We start from the raw sequence: 11,963 nt of genomic DNA on the forward strand, positions 1-11,963 counted from the left end.
CCTATTCCTCTCCTCACTATCACGTGGCACGGGTAACAAACCAGAGATAACAACTTTGTTTGTTCTAGCCCTAAGCTTCCACCCTAACTCCCTGAATTTCTGCCTTACATCCCCATCCCTTTTCCTACCTATGTCTTGAGTGCCTGTGTGAACCACAATTTGGGGCTGGTTCCCCTCCCCCTTAAGGATTTCGGAAACATCATCCGAGACATCGCGGACTCTGGCTCCTGGGAGGCAACACGCCAACCGCGAGTCTCTCGCGTTCCCGCAGAATCTCCTATCCGTCCCTTTAACTATGGAGTCCCCAATGACTAATCCTCTACTCCTCTCCCCCCTTCCCTTCTGAGCCACAAGGACAGACTCTGAGCCAGTGACCTGTACACCATGGCTTACCCCTGATAAGTCCCCCCACCCCAACAGCATCCAAAAGTGTCCTATCCCCAATTTCTACTACATTTCTTGTTTCTCCCCCCACTTGAATGGCTCCCTGTACCCTGGTGCTGTGGTCAGTTTGCTCATCCTCCCTTTCATTACCCTTCTGAGCTGCCGGGCCGGACTCTGCGCCGGAGGCACGGCCACTGTTGCTTCCCCCAGGTAGGCTGCTCCCTCCAACAGTACTTAAACAGGAGTACTTATTTTTAAGGGGCACAGCCACTGGGGTGCTCTCTAGTACCTGACCCTTCCCCTTCCTAACCGTGACCCACTTGTCTGCCTCCTGTGGCCCCAGTGTGACCACCTGCCTGTAACTCCTATCTATCAGCCCCTCATTCTCCTTAACCAGACGAAGGTCATTGAGCTGCAGTTCGAGTTCCCTAACGTGGTCCCTTAGGAGCTGCAGCTCGACACACCTGGCGCAGATATGGACGTCCAGGAGGCTAGGAGACTCCAGGACCACCCACATCCGACACTGAGAACAACAAACTGGCCTCACACTCATAATTCCCTCTTTCTTCCAATAACACAGTAAAAACTATCTAAACCTACCCTGCCTCTGTCTGTTTACGCCGAAGTCCGATGAGCCAAAGCCTGTCAGCTCTCACTCTGCTCCCTGCTCACTCCGCTGCCGGCTAACGACGCTGCCCGCTGGATAGTGCGTCCTACTTATGTACCTCCCGCGCGCTGAAGAAAAATTTGGCCCTTCCCAGAACACCCAGCGGCCTACTTCCGGGTTAGAGTTCAAAGTTTTTTTTTTAAAAAACACCCGCGAAAAAGTAATTTAAACTAAATTAAAAGTATTATTTTTAAATTAAAAGTATTTTAAAAGTAGATCTCTTACCCCAGCACGCCTGCAATGAATCTCTCCTCTCTGTCTCACTCTGGCTGAACAATGAGGCCTTGTTGCAGACGTGCCTACCCTGGATCACAATGTTACCCAGGAGCTCCCACATGCTGCAGCCTTGACACATCACCTGTCCTGCCATCCTTAATATATTTTAAATAATCACTTAAGTAAATTAATGAATTATTTGTGATGCTTTGTATGTATTTTCAATTTACAAAAGAACAGTTTCTGTACTATTTTAAACCTCAGGAATGGAATAAACCTTAAAACATGAACTAAATGCCAGATACGCACAAAACAGCTAGTTACACCTGCAGCAGAGCCCGACCACTTTCTGGAGAGTGAAAAAGTTAAAAAGCAAAAGAGCACCTCTTTCCCCTCTGCACCAAATTCCCACTTTAATCCAAATTCCCAAATATACTCACTCGGACTGTGGGTCCCTTAGGTTGTGGCTTCTTCCACTTCTTGTGTGCCTCTTACTCCGAGTAAAAGGAAAGAGGGTGTAGTGTTAAAGGATGTTTTTTGAACTGGATTAAGGTTTATAGTGGGGTTCCCCAGGAGTTGGTTTTAAGACTCCTGCTCTTCTTGATCTTTATTTATGATGTAGACTTTGGTGCACAAGAATTTGCAAATTTCAAAATTTGCAGATGACACAAAGCTTGGAAATATTGTTAACTGTGAGGAGGGTAGCATTAACCTTCAAAAGGACATAGACAGGTTGACAATGTGCCAGTAGTGGCTGAAATCTAATGCAGAGAAGAGTGAAGTGACTCAGTTTGATTGGAAGAATGGGGAGAGGCAACATAAAATAAAGGGTGTAATTCTACAAGAGCAGAGGGACCTGGGGATAGATATACTAAATTATTGAAGGTGGCAAGGCAGGTTGAGATGGTGATTAATAAAGCAAAAGGGCATCCTAGGCTTTATAATTAGCAGCATAGAGTACAAAAGCAAGGAAGTTGTGATAAATAGGCAGAAAACACCAGTCTGGCCTCAACTGGAGAACTGTGCTCTATTCTGGACACCACATTTTGGAAGAATGTAGATTCAGGCATTAGAGAGGGAGCAGAAAAGATTCAGAAGAATGGTTCCAGGCATGAGGGACTTTAGTTACGTAGATAGATTGGAGAAACTGGGGTTGTTCTCCTCAGAGAGAAGGTTGAGAGGTTTGATAGAGGTATTCAAAATCATGAGGGGTCTGGACACAGTAATTAGGGGCAAACCGTTCCCGATGGTGGAAGGATTGGGAACCAGAGGATGCTAATTTTAAGCGATTGGCAAAAGAAGTAGTTGTCACATGAGGAAAACCATTTTGACAAAGTGAGTAGGTAGGATTTGGAAGCCTGATAATGTAGTGGACCAGATTCAATTGTGTCTTTCAAAAAAGAATTGGATCCTTATCTGGAGAAGTTAAAGTCTATTAGTCACAAGTAAGGCTTATGTTAACACTGCAATAAAGCTACTGTGAAAATCCCCTAGTCGCCACACTCCGGCACCTGTTCGGGTCAATGTACCCAACCAGCACGTCTTTCAGACTGTGGGAGGAAACCGGAGCACCCGGAGGAAACCCACACTGACACGGGGAGAACATGCAAACTCCACACAGACAGTGACCCAAGCCGGGAATCCAACTCAGGTCCCTGGCTTTGTGAGACAGCAGTGCTAACTACTGTGTCACCGTGCCGCCCGTGCCGTGAGAGGGAAGATTTGCAGAGTTATGGGGAAAAGATGGGGGATTGGCATTTGGTGAATTTGTCTTGCAAAGTGTTGGTAAAATGATAGGCCGAGTAGCCTCCCATGCTGTAACCATTTTATGATCCAATGATGTAAACGAGCTTGCAGTGTGGGTGGATAAATAGTAAATTAAATTCAATATAGTAAAGTGTGAGGCGGTTGATTTTGGTGGCAGGAATAAGGAGGCCAGGCATTCTTTACAAGGTAAGAAACTAAAGGGAGCATAGAAATCTTGGAATAGTTACATAAATGGCTGAAAGTATCAACTTAAGTTGGCAATGCCAAAATAGTGCATATAATGCTCTAAACTTTGGCAAAATAGCAAGCAAAAGCAGGGGGGTAATATAATTTTAGACCACACAGTCTAATCATTACAAAAAGGATATTTAAGCACTGGTAAAAGTACAGAAAAAATCTACACAGATGTTCCCCAGAATTAACTATCGGATGAGATTTAGCAGGCAGGATTTTTACTCTGGAAAAGTGAAAAGAGACAGGATTGAGGTCCTATATTGATAGGGTTGATGTGCAGCCACTGTTTCGCTTTGAAGGTGAATCCAGAACAAGGGGTCATGAATATAAGAATATAGGTACAGAGTTTTGAAGATCTAACTTGTTTTCCATATCCTGGCAGTTAGCTTGTTGATCTGGGTCTATGAGTCTTCCAGCAGGCTACAGTAAAGGGATTTAACAGAATAAATAGCCAGAAGTTAGCTCTTAATTGCTAAGCTTCCAGAATCCAAATTAAAAGACCAATATAAAAGCAGTTTAAATTACCAGTTAGCCTTGTGGATAGGTCCATTGCAAACAGATTAAGGTAAATTGGTTTGTAGTTTGTTTATTCTATTGGATCTTCTATTTATCTGTGCCAATTTAAATAGCTCCAACTATATTCACAACCATAAAAGTGGTAGTAACTATCATGCACTTCACTGATTATTAATGAATGCCAAACAGATGAAGCACTAAGCATAATAGACATGAGGGCTAACACTAAAATTCATCCTTAATGAATTTTGCTGTAGTTAGTAGCGTGTGCTGTATACTGACGCCATCTGGTGTACAATTTATATTTCCAGCTGCTATTCCAAAAAAATTGTAACTGAAAACAATTTGTCACTTTCACTCTAAGACTCCAGTTTCGCATCCCATCCACTTCCCACAGCTTCTTCAGGCTGAGTCCTGTGGAGAGAAGCCTCAGAGTCCTGCTTCATTCTGAATTGGGAGTCAAGCCCCACCTCCTAGCTGCCAATAAGACCACCCATTTTTCACTCTGCTCCTGCTGAAAATCTTGTCCATGCCTTTGTCAGCTCAAGTAATTACACTTGCTCAAATCCTATCCTGGAAGTGCCGCTTCCTCATTCCCTGTGTCCATGTCTGCCTCTGGTGGTTCCATATGCCAAATTTGAAATCCTTTGCCTCATTTACAAATCCTTACATGGCCTCACCTTTCGCTACTTCCTTCAGCCCAAAAGTCAGATTGTGTCCTGTATTTTTTGATTCTAACCTCCTATGCATATCATTCTCTCTGTTCTGCATTCGCTCATAAAGCCTGACATCTTGGTATAGTGTCCTAGAAAGCTCACCTTGATCCTCTCTGCTGAGTAATATTTGGGGTGGCATGGTGGCACAGCAGTTAACACTGCTGCCTCATAGCGCCAGGAACCTGGGTTCAATTCCGGCCTCGGGTCACTGTCTATGTGGAGTTTGCACATTCTCCCCATGTCTGTGTGGGTTTCCTCTGGGTGCTCCGGTTTCCTCCCACTCTCCCAAGATGTGCCGGTTAGGTTGATTGGCCATATTAAATTGACCCTTAAGTGTCAGGGGATTAGCAGGGTAAACATGTGGGATTACGGGAATAGGGCTTGGGTGGGATTGTGGTTGGTCGATGGACCAAATGGCTTCCTTCTGCACTATAGGAATTCTATGATTCTATGCCTCAAATCCCTTTTGAAAACTTGTCCCCTTGACCACAGCTTTGGTCAAATTCTCTTTACACTGTTAATGTCTGCCTGCTCTTCCGTGAAGCATTCTGGCTATTATATCACATTACAAGTGATAAAAGCGCAAATTGTTGTTCATCATGTTTTAGTATGAATTGCAGCAGAAATTGAACCATATTGTACCCACCACATTCTTGTGTCATATAGGAAATTTGATTCTATTTCCCAGACATTGGTCCTGGGCACCACAAAGCCAACGTCATTAGAATTTTCTGACAAATTCAGAGGGACATTCAACTGGTAAATTCAGAGGGACATTCAACTGGTAAATTCACTTGCCTCGTGCTGTCTGCAGAGTTGAGCATGAGAGGTTCTCGTGTGCGTCATGTGTGTAAAGCAACTGGAGTGGTGCATGCAGTTGCATCCCCTGTGCGCCTCAGGACGATCAGAAAGCAAGATCATGACATCACTGGTGTCAATGAGCTGGTGCAATGCATAATTACTAAAATCAGCCCACAAACATGCAGGGAATGCAATTCTTACTCAACAAGTTTCATTTCAGTCAAAAGCAAGATTCTACAGATGCTGGAAATCTGAAATAAAAACAAAATGCTGGAAATACTCAGCAGGTCTGGTAGCATCTGTGGAAAGTAACAAAGTTAACGTTTCAGTTCATGACCTGTCATCAGAACTGGGAAAAGTTAGAAATGCAATTGCTTTTATGTGAATGAAATGGGTGAGGGTGGAAAAGGACAAGAGAGAAGGTCTGTGAAAGGGCGGATGATGGGGGACATCAAATGACAAAATGGGTGGTGGGGCACAACCAAGAGGATAGTATTAGGAACATAGGAATGGCAGGGTGTCATTCAGCCCATCGAACCTGCTCCACCATTTAATGTGATCATGGCTGATCAGACACTTCAATGTCTTTTTACACTCACTTGACCCTTTGCATTAAAGTTAATCAGAAATCTAGCATTCTCTGCTTTAAACATACACTATGACTGAGCCTTCTATAGCCCTCTTGGGTAGAGAATTCTGTTAGTAAAACAAAGGTAGTTTCAAGGGATTTAAAATTGTATTGATAAATATTAGAAATAAGATATAGTTTTAAGTGGGCTTAATTTAATGTTTCTGTGCCTGGAAGGGTTAAACCTAGTTAGATCCATGCTTGACAAAGATGTTTGTGTGTGTGGGAATTGGTTTCAGTTCCAACTGTGCTTCGATTGTGCTTAGAGAGGGTTAAGGAATGAAGAGTAAATAAAAGGAAGAAGCATGTAACTGTTGCTTAGCAACTTAGGGCCTTTTAAGGCAGAAAAATATTTTTGAATTTAGTTTTAGCTGGATATATTGCAGTTGAAGTAGTACACCAGGGAGTAAACATCTCTCAGCTCTGCCAGGAGAAGACTCACTGGACAGGACAAGAAAGTTGCAAAGAGACAGACTTCCCAAAGACTCGGATGCAGCGCAGATAACTAGGGAAATGGGACAGAAATGAAGTCTTGGAAAGACTGAAGTTAAAAGATCAGAGAACAAGGTATTGCTTAGGAGAATTCAAGGGAAAAGCAAACAAGCTATTGTGAGTGAAAGAGGCAGCTGCGGTAATCAGACTTAAAGTGGCAAAGCAGACTTCGGAGGTAAACCAAAGGTTTGATGCCATTTCAATGGAGTCTGGGAATTGATAGTTAAAGCTATTGTGAAGAGTTTGTACAACAGTCAAGACAAAGAAATCCTAAAGGGGGTTGTAAAGCCTGGCTGCTGGATTCCTTGTTAAAAGCAGAGTGGAAGCTTTGTTTGAAAGAGTAACTTGGAAACCCTCGACTAGATTTTAGAATGAAAACTGCTGATGGAAAGCATTGTTATGAAAGAAGATTTTAAAGGATGTTTTTTTTGGGAGTGGAGTTTGGAAACTCTCATATGACGATCATCTGGGGGGATTTGGAAATCCACAGACATTTACTTGGGTTCAGAGTGGAGAGTGTATTTGATCCGTTTATGTTTAAAGGGATTTTGTCTTACTGAGATCAGTGTAGCTTAAGATATGCTTTGTAATCCATGTTAACCTTTAAATCTGTGTGTATTTGTGAAGCTAAGGGAGAAGTAAAGGAGTATTTTATCATAATTGAACTTTTTATGTTTAATTTTTTTTCTTGTTGTTAAAACTAATTAGCAGTCCTGTGCCTCTGTTCCTCCACATTTTAAAAAATAAGTAAAGTTACTATCTTGTGAACCAGGGTTCCATTCTGGAATCTTCCCATCCAATTATATCAACTGGAATTGTAACAATTGCAAAGATTCACAATCCTCTCTGTAAAGACATTTCTCTGCATCTTGGTCCTAAGTGGCTTTCCCCTTATTTTTAAATTGTGCTCCTGATTCTAGACTCCCCAACGAAGGGAAACATCTTAACTGCATCTACCCTGTCTATTCCTTTAAGTATTTCATAGGTTTCAAGGAGATAACCTCTCATTCTTTGAAACTCTAAGAGAATACAGTCCCATTTTGCCCAGTCTCTTCATAAAACAGTCCTGCCATCCCTGGAACAAGTCTAGTGAACCTTTGTTGCATTCCCTTTATGGCAATAATATCCTTTCTGAGGTAAGGAGACCAAAACTGCACATAGTACTCCAGGTGCAGTCTAACCCAAGCTCCAATTCATTTGAAGCAAGATGTCACTACTCTTGTACTCAAATCCTCTTGTGATAAAAGCTAACATTCCATCAGCCTTTCTTATAGCTTCCTGTATCTGCATGCTCGCCTTCAGTGACTTATGGACAAGGTTACCTAGCTCCCTTTGTACATTTAAACTTTCTAATTTCTTACCATTTAGGAAATACTCTGCACATGTCCTACCAAAATGGATTACTTCACACTTTTCCACATTCATCAGCCATGTTCATGCCCACTCACTCTGTCCAAATCCTCCTGTAACTGCTTTACATCTTCCTCAACACACATTTCCACCCAGCTTTGTGTTATCTGTGAACTTGGAAATTTTTTTTAAAAAATTATTTTCCAAATCAATCAAATCAAATCCAATTCAGAGTCTCAACAAGTTGAGACATTTCCGATCCAGGCTGACAAGACAGGGCGGGCGACTAAACCACCCTGTCCTGGGCCTGATCTACATGAGTCAAGCTGATTGGAGAAGGGGGAGGATCCTCCTCCAAGACTTGAGCTCATTTGCATCTTAGCCAAAAGGCCGAGATGCCGCTTTTAAAAATTGCTTCATACGAAACATATGAAGCCTCAGCGTAACCTCATGACCTCAACCAAGTGCAGATCTGATACTACACTTGATTTTAGCCAAAAGGCCGAGAAGCGATACTGATAAGAACAGATACTACACTTGATTGTGAACTTGGAAATATTACATTTGGTCCCCACATTCAAATCATTGATATATATTGTGAACAGCTGGGGCCCAAGTATTGATCCGTGTGGTATCCCATTAGCCACAGGCTGCCAATGCAAAAATTACCTGTTTATTGCTACTACTCTGTTTTTTGTCTGCTAGCCAATCCTCAATCCATGACAGGATATTGCCTCCTTCTCCATGTACTTTTATTTTGCTAATTAACCTTGTGCGGGGAACTTTATTAAAAGGCTTTCTGAATGTCCAATTATATGTTCATTGACTCTCCTGCATCAATTTTATTAGTAATGTTTCAAAAACTCCAAAAAGGTCATCAAACAAATTTTCCCATTTGTAAATCCATGCTGACTAAAGACCATGATTGTCAAAGCGTCTAGTTATCACAACTTTTTAAATAATTACAGCATTTTCCCTACCCCTGGTATAAAGTTAACAAATCTGCAGTTTCCTATTTTCTCTCTCCCTCTCTTCTTAACCAGTGGGGTGACATTTGCTACCTTCCAATCTTCGGGAACCATTCCAGAATCGACAGAATTTTGGAAGATGATCATCAATGCATCCGCTATCTCTATAGCAACCTCTTTCAACACTCTGGGGTGATTAATATTAGGTCTCGGGGACTTATCAGCTTTCAGTCCCATTAATTTCCCCAGTACAACCTTCTTACTTATAGTAATTTCCTTCAACTCTGCATTCTTCTTTGTCCCTTGGATCTCTACATCTGGAAGATTGCCTGTATCTTCCTTTGTAAAAACAAACACAAAGTAATCATTTCGCACAAAAAATCATCAGAACTTGTGTAACCCCTTAGCTCCTGCCCTACAGGTCTACACTAGTGCTCCTACGCACGCTACTTCAGTGGCTACAGCATGGCTCATGGAAAGTGCAGGTGGTCTGTCAGGACACTTTGAAGCAGCTCTGGGCTTTGAGGGCCTCAGTTCAAACCAGCTTGGCATGGTGGTAGCAACCTGGGCTGGCTGAGAGGCAACAGTAAGGCCACTGGAGGAGTACCAATGATTTGAAACATAAAAGCTGTCATCCTAAGAGAGGATAACACAATCATGCTCCATGGTGCCGCTAAATTGCACCTCATTACTTCCCCATGTTGGAACACAGACAGTTGAGTATTCAGAGCCTGCATGCCCTGTCGAGTATTGAGGTCCACAGGTAGCAGTTTGAGCCTGCACGACAACAGCGAGGAATATTATGGCCTCGGTCTGAGCTTCCACTGCAGCACTGATGCATCAGCAGGCCTCCACCTGCCCTTCACTGGAAGCTCACAGACTGAGCAGCAGCTGCTCTATTATGTGTCAGTTTGGCAGTGCTGCCATGGAAGTGCCCACCACATTCAGGGTGGAAAGGATGGGCTCTAAGAGCTGCATATTGCCCTGTGCCACAGTGGAGCTGGTCTCCTAATCAGTGACTAAAAGCTACCTAGCATGGCCACACAAGCATGAAGGAATGGTAAAGGTAAAAGAATGAAGGTTGGGCAAAAACTAGAATATCCACAGTCACTCCACTGGCAATTTGCATTTCACGGCACCTTTCAGGATGCTCTTGGCAACATCAGAGGGCACTTATGCTCATGACCCTCAGCGCTATGGTGGGCAATCTTCTTCTGCAAGAGAGAGGGCAATATATCAGTGACTGTGGTTGGGTGATATGCCTGCCAGGTGAATGGTGGATGAGGAAGCAGTGGGAGGTATGAGACTGGCAGTAGTCGTGGTGTGCGAGGGTCAGGTGTCTGAGAGTAACATGTAGCATAAGGATGTTAGAGGTGAATCTGGAACTTCAGAGAGTGCTGGTACATGAGTTATGGGGAGGTGGGTCACTGAGCAGTGTGAGAGAGACATGTGGTGTGGTGGGTGAGAGATGTAATATGAATTCATCCATCTTGACCATTTGAGGAGGATATTGAACTTGTGGCACTGCTACCAAGGTCATGGTGTTACACTCCAGGCATTGATGACCATCACCACTTGCTTCCTTCGCTTTGCAGGGTTAATCTCAAGAGCTTCCAACTCTTTGCCAGTAACATGGTCTCCTTCCTGGCTTTGGTCCTGGGTATCACGAAATTTGGGAGCCCTTACATTCCCTTGGCATGTTGCAGCTTCTGAGAATGGCAAAAAACAATTGCTTATTGCTTCAACTTGCCTTTTATAGGGAGTGTGCCTTTAAAAACAGCTGCTCAAAAGTGTTTCCTTGCCAATTGTCTCAGTCTCTGAAGTGCACAGAGGACACCTGCACTGAAAAGGACACAAGGCTGCTAATGGCCAAGCTACAATCATGGAAATGAGGTGGGGAAAAATGATGAGCAAAGCAATCAGCAAAATAAACTTCTTTAATGATGAAGAACTTGTACATTTGAGAAATTAAGCTTTTAATCGTCATTTGCATTGGTAAAAAAAACTACAAACTGTTAATTTCCCACCGCTCCCACAGAGAATGAAGACTATGTTTGGGAGGAGACAGAAAATATAGGAAATCACACACCATGTTAATTGAAGGACAAAAAAGAAACACATGCTTAATTCAAAACTGTTTCTTTAATTAGGAGCAAGTGTGCAGGTAATAATTAAGTTATACAAAACAGCAGTGCCATAGAAGCAGATCTATGATTTTCTATGATTCTAACTGGTACAAATGTTATGCATGAAGGTAAACATAGTGTGTTACTAATTAACAATACCATAAATACAAATGATTAGCTGAAAGACCTGATCCACGCTGCTGCAAATTGTGAAGCTGGGTTTCAATTGGCTGAGAACAGACTGGCTCAATTTGGGGAAAATCTTTGTAATCCTGCCTAACAATCTGGCTGGTAAAACACCCATTATTGACCCTCCCCAAAAGCTAATTCAGTTCTTCCACCTGAACTTTTCAGTCTAAGTGCATTCAAAAATGGAATAGTGGCTCATCCTAGAAATACAGCAGAATGTACAGCTTGTAGGTGAAGAGCTGCCTGCATAACGCCGTTACAGTATTCAGCTGTTCTGAATTGTCCAGTGCTTTGTAACTACAGAGTATTTCTCCCATATTAGAATCCCAGTTTCAATTCATCAGCAGTGTGAACATTGGGATTTCAGTTTAACAGGGGGAATGTAACCTTTTCATGCTATGCCCATTTCAAGTGTGAAAAATGTTCAGTCTGCATTATGCATTTTGTCCTACCAAATTTTGGTTGTCCTGAGAGCATTTTGGTTGATGTGATATGTTATAGTTCACTCAGGGGTCTGAATTTTCTCGTTCCACCCACCATGACAATCGTAGCGGGCAAGGGTGGACCATGGAAAGGTCCGTTGACCTTGGGCGGGATTTTCCGGTTTTGAGGCGAGCACAGCTGGAAAATCCCATCCACGGAGTCTGAGTTGTTGTGGCAATATCCACTTTTTTAACATGCTTGTTATAGTCTGAAGCTATAGATAGCGATAGTGGAGGCTCCAAATTTCTTTCCATCATATGACCAGGAATCTCTCCTGCTCTTACTGCCTGCCATTAGCATGTGTTGGAGAGATTTCCAGGTTGATACTCAATCTGTTTGGCTGCGTTATGAATGCACCTTCCTTGGCTATCAAGTCCTAGAGTGGGACTTAAACCCAGAGCTACTGGTTCAGAGGCAGGGATGCTA

At 42.8% G+C, this 11,963-nt stretch overlaps 1 pseudogene; it reads right to left on the reverse strand.

Moving 5' to 3' along the window:
• Window positions 1-8,155: 8,155 nt before the first annotated feature.
• Window positions 8,156-8,285, reverse strand: LOC144510955 (U2 spliceosomal RNA; annotated as a pseudogene).
• Between the last annotated feature and the right edge of the window lie 3,678 nt (window positions 8,286-11,963).

Source organism: Mustelus asterias, chromosome 23, assembly GCF_964213995.1.
Source record: "Mustelus asterias chromosome 23, sMusAst1.hap1.1, whole genome shotgun sequence".
NCBI lineage: Eukaryota > Metazoa > Chordata > Chondrichthyes > Carcharhiniformes > Triakidae > Mustelus > Mustelus asterias.